The sequence below is a fragment of the Macrobrachium rosenbergii genome, chromosome 11, assembly GCF_040412425.1.
Source record: "Macrobrachium rosenbergii isolate ZJJX-2024 chromosome 11, ASM4041242v1, whole genome shotgun sequence".
Lineage (NCBI taxonomy): Eukaryota > Metazoa > Arthropoda > Malacostraca > Decapoda > Palaemonidae > Macrobrachium > Macrobrachium rosenbergii.
Genome location: NC_089751.1, coordinates 47,358,117 through 47,363,116, shown reverse-complemented (window position 1 = coordinate 47,363,116; position 5,000 = coordinate 47,358,117). Strand labels below are relative to the sequence as shown.

Sequence of the window (5,000 nt, the reverse complement as noted above, 5' to 3'; positions counted from 1 at the left end):
ACGTAACACCATCTATTTAGTGTGTTTTTATGTAACGTTATGTTGTTTGTGTGATCGAGATGCAACATGTTTTTTTTTTGTTAATGCCTTTTTTTTCAATATCTGGGTGTAAGGTTTCATGTAAACTAAATTAATTTTTTTTTTTTTTTGTTTTGACAAATTAATAAACAGTCCTTGCCATCTTCCCGTTCTACTCCCATCTCTCTCTCTCTCTCTCTCTCTCTCTCTCTCGGATTTTCGAATGTCCTGTATTAACTCGATGGTCTCATATTCTTTAACTTTCTCTTAGTCTCTCTGAGTTATCTGAACAATAAATGTTAAAGAACGAAGCATTAATTATGGTCTCAGTGGTTATATGTAAAGATACCTTTTCACTTTTTAATATTTTTAGTTATATGTTTTATCTTTTGAAGATAAAGGAAGGATTTATACTTAGTAATTTTGATAATTAACTATATAGATATATATACTGTATATATAATTTATATATATAGATATAAATGTAAATGTAAATATATATATAATATATATATATATATATATATATATATATATATATATATATATATATATATATACGCACACTGTTGTGACTGTCCTGGTTGGAGATCATAATAAAAGGAGATATATGAGAAAGCAGGTTTATCTCGACCTCAGGCTATAAATATTAATGTTTATTCCGTGTTTTTTTCTGCCTCTCAAACTACTACTTCTTTTTTTTATGAAGTTTAGAGCTTTAGGGCGTTTGTGGGAAGGGATTTGGCTAAGGTTGAGAGGATGTTGAACTCTTCGCTTGCGATGGGCGTGGGCGGGACCTGTCTTGAAAAGGCGGCGTTACTTTTGTTGCTGTTGTTGTTTTAGTTTCTAATCCTGACGTTGTTGCGACGGTACCAGTAGCAATATTCAGGCCCAGGGAAGAGGTTGGAAGGGAGGATGTTGATATGAATAAAGTAGGTGAAAGACAGTGTAATTACACATACGCACAAAAATAGCTTCACGCACTTTCGCTGCACGCGCGTGCGTGCACTGTGATATGCGTATGCAGTATACGTAAATATGATGTGTATGTGTGTTACTGTATTCCCAACGTGAGGAATGAAGGTTGTTCTCATATCACATGATTGTGTCTATTTGTGTCTATTTTGCCTGTTTCCTGTTTTGAGGTGTTGTACCATAAGTTCTTAAAAGCAGATTAGGAATCTTATATTTCTGACTGTATTTTAATAAAGGTTCAGCTTTTGGTTGTAGTGAACTTTTCGTTATTGAAATTGTTGTTGTTGAGAATGGTATTGGTATTGCTCAAGATGGCCGTTAGCATTTTGATAATATCTATCGTCATTACTATTGTTATTTATTAATGTGTTAATTTATCTTTTCTTTTGTATTAAGATCTATTCTTTCAGCATTTCCCATTACCTTTTGTTATTTCTTTCTAGTGAACACCACATTCTTTGAACACTATATTCTTTGGAAGCTTGGATTTGAAGTCAGTGGCCTCTTAGGCGGGCTTGTTTCATATGAATAGGCTTCATCTTCTTCTGAATAATGATAATTAGCAGTAGTAAAATTAACAGTACTAAATAATATTAGTATTTTTTTTTTTTTTTTTTTTTTTTTTTTGCTCTTTGATACTTTTTTGCAGCGTGCCAATACATCGGGTGTCACTCCTCCTCTCCCTAACGCGAGGAGGAATGGGGTCAGGCACTGGGTCTTAGAGGATTAACGGAGGAAACTCCACTTAGAGCATCATGATTCCAACACCCCCTCCCCTCCCCCCTCCCCTTCCCCCTTCAACAGTATCTCCCGTATCCCTCCCCCCCCCCCACTCCCCTTTCCCGCTTCACTAAAAGTCGTCGTTTAATTATGTTCGCCCTGGGACACCCACAAGATATGCATGTAGTAGGTGTTGTCTTGAGCATTTTCAGCAGCTGCTTTGCATTACCTCTCTCTCTCTCTCTCTCTCTCTCTCTCTCTCTCTCTCTCTCTCTCTCTCTCTCTCTGACGAGAAGAGGAACAACTTTAAGACGCTTCTCCCTTAAGAACCCAGCTTGTCTCCTGTTTGCTGTAGTAGTGATTGAGGTACCTGGTTGTTTGTCGGATGCTGTGGGTCGCTACTAGGTTAGAGAGATATGATGAAAGAAAGGAGAAAACAGAAGTGAGTGATTAGAATCTGGTAATATATATATATATATATATATATATATATATATATATATATATATATATATATATATATATAATATATTATATATGATTAATAATTATGATTAATAAACGTGATGACTTTAACTAGGTAATCCGCACCTTCTCCGAAGTGGAACCATTGTCAGAGTTTCCTGTTTCTCTCTCTCTCTCTCTCTCTCTCTCTCTCTCTCTCTCTCTCTCTCTCTCTCTCTCTCTCTCTCATTAAATTCTTGAGTGGTTTGTTGCAACTTGTGACATTGTCTGGGTCTCCCACATTACTGTTGTTTGACTCTGCTGTTGCTTCATACTCACAGTTGTTTGGTTAGAAAAGTTGTTGTTCTTCAACAGAAGTTACCTCGTGGATTTAAAGTGTTCTTGCTGTCTACCTTATGTATTAGTTTCAGAAGTTGCATTCACAAGGAAAATGAATGATGTACACGAAGTTCGAAGAAGGGATTGCCGTTTATGTTTAGTTTTGGTGTTGCGAAAGAAATGTCATTGGCTCAGGATTAATTTTGTTGTGTAAAGGGGAATATATTTGTCGGTGACATTTGTTTTTTGTTTTTTTGTTTTTTGTGAGAGTAGTTATCTGAATGACTTGATTTTTATTTGTTCGAGAAAAGTTGTTGATGTCGATTGTTAATTTATAATTTGTTCAAGAATGGATGTTTTCGTAACAATATATATTTAAAGGTATTGAAATATCGTTGGGTATCTTTCCCGATTAGTAACCGAAAAGGTTCGAGAGAAGTTGTCTAAAGGTTGCTAAGTATAGTTGTTCTATCCTTTGTTGCGTGAGCTTATTCTAAGAAACATCTGTTCAAGGTAAGACGAAAAAAAAAACCTATTGGGCAAAAGATTTCTTGAACTCATCTGGTTAAAGGGCATGTATGTTTTATGATTTCATAGTGTTGTAATAATAAGAAATGTGTGAATCCTTAGTTTTTACTCTTGAATTTTTCATGAGTCCTTATTATTAAGGTAGTAACGATTATTCTATATTTGTACCTTCTGCTTAAGAAGTCAGACTATTTCATGAATCCTTAGACGATAAAATTTAGTGAATTTTGTGTATTTCAAGGAAAGAATTTTTAACGGATCGTTGCCAGTTCTTTTAATCGATCGACGACGATCTCCTCATCGGAGAAAAATCTTAAGCTGGGTTGATGCTTTCGAACCATAGGTGAGGGAAAAAATCTGGAGGATGACCACCGAGTGTCCTAAATCGCTGTAGAATGAAGAATTCAATGTCAGACTCATTTCTCGACTTGAGGTTGTATATTGGGAAAGAGGAAAACATATCATTATTTCCTATTCAGATTTTCAAAAGATTTCAGTGGAAATCGCATTGAAAATTGTAGGAAGTCGAAGAGTTAAACGTTCATTGCGTGACCGTTCTGTTGGCCCGTGGCCAGGAAATTTCGCGCGTGCCGTCGTTTCTTGTTTTACCGAGTGTGAGAATGCTCGTGGAATTCCCTCGGAACACCCGTGGTTGAGACGCTTTCTGATGTCCACTTCCGACTGCAATGGCACTTTAATTTTACCTCGAGGTATGAGATGCCTCATTATATTCTTCGGCATGCGAGGTCACTCTTTGAGGACGTTCAAACTGCAAGGCGTTTCCTCTTATTCTGCCGACACCGGGGTCATTGCTGAATACCCTTTTTTCTGGCTGCCAGGTAGCCTACAGAATGCCCTCAAGATGGCTATCTTTGTTCGTCAGTGTGCGAGGATACCCCGCTGAATACCCTTAGTTATTACGATACCTATCTTGGTTCTTTAGAACGAAAGGGTTTGCGATGAGTTCCCATAGATGTGCCAAGAATTTGGATGCTTTATTTAATAATAATTCTGGCAAAATTAGTTATAAAAGGTTTCTTCATGTTTATCAAAGAACTGCAGAGAATGCAGGATAGCTGGTTGACTTTGCTACAGATTTCCGTGGGAACGGGAAATTAAAGTTTTTCTAAAGCGCCTTCTGACGTTAATTGCGTATTTCGTGTTCTTGCGGGTGTACGTTGCTTTCGTATTCTGTTGACGTATTTTGTGCGCATGCGTGGATGTTTGTGAAACCAGACTGCAGAATGGAAGCGTGAAAGGCGGAAATTGAAACCAGAGTTTTTAGACATTGCTTTCTGACGTTATTTGCGTATTTCGTGTGCTTGCGTGTGTACATTGCTTTCGTAATTTTTGCGCATGCGTGGACATTTTTTAAACAAGACTGCAGAATGGTAGCGTGAACAGAAAGGCGGAGACTGAAACCAGGGTTTATCTAAAAACTTGTCCTCTCGTGCGTGGGAATGGCGCTAAGAAACCCTCCAATCCGCCCAGCTTTGATTAAGGCCTGAACTCGGTCTTAAAAGGAGGCTACAATCAAAGGCCCTTTAATGGGGAAATGGGGGCGGGGAGGGGAGACCTTTTCAAATGGGAATCCTCCTGAATGGGGCTTTGAGTCTATTATCAGGTGCGGGTTAGTGGGGAAAAACTATATTGTGGATGAGCATGGGCCTCTTTTTTTTTTATTTCATATTTTTCGAGAGGGTGGGATTCGATTTCAAGACACACACACACACACACACACACACACACACACACACACACACACACACACACACACACACACACACACATATATATATATATATATATATATATATATATATATATATATATATATATATATATATATATATATAGAGAGAGAGAGAGAGAGAGAGAGAGAGAGAGAGAGAGAGAGAGAGAGAGAGGAGGGGGGACTTGTTAACTAATTTTTAGGACAACGGCTTTTTATTATTTCTTTTTTTTTCAGTTTTTAT

The 5,000-nt window shown here is 37.3% G+C and overlaps 1 protein-coding gene across 8 annotated transcripts in view; it reads left to right on the top strand.

Moving 5' to 3' along the window:
- LOC136843417 (uncharacterized) overlaps positions 1-5,000 on the top strand; it is a 398,498-nt gene that overhangs the window by 177,864 nt on the left and 215,634 nt on the right. The gene's annotated exons all lie outside the window — the stretch shown is intronic.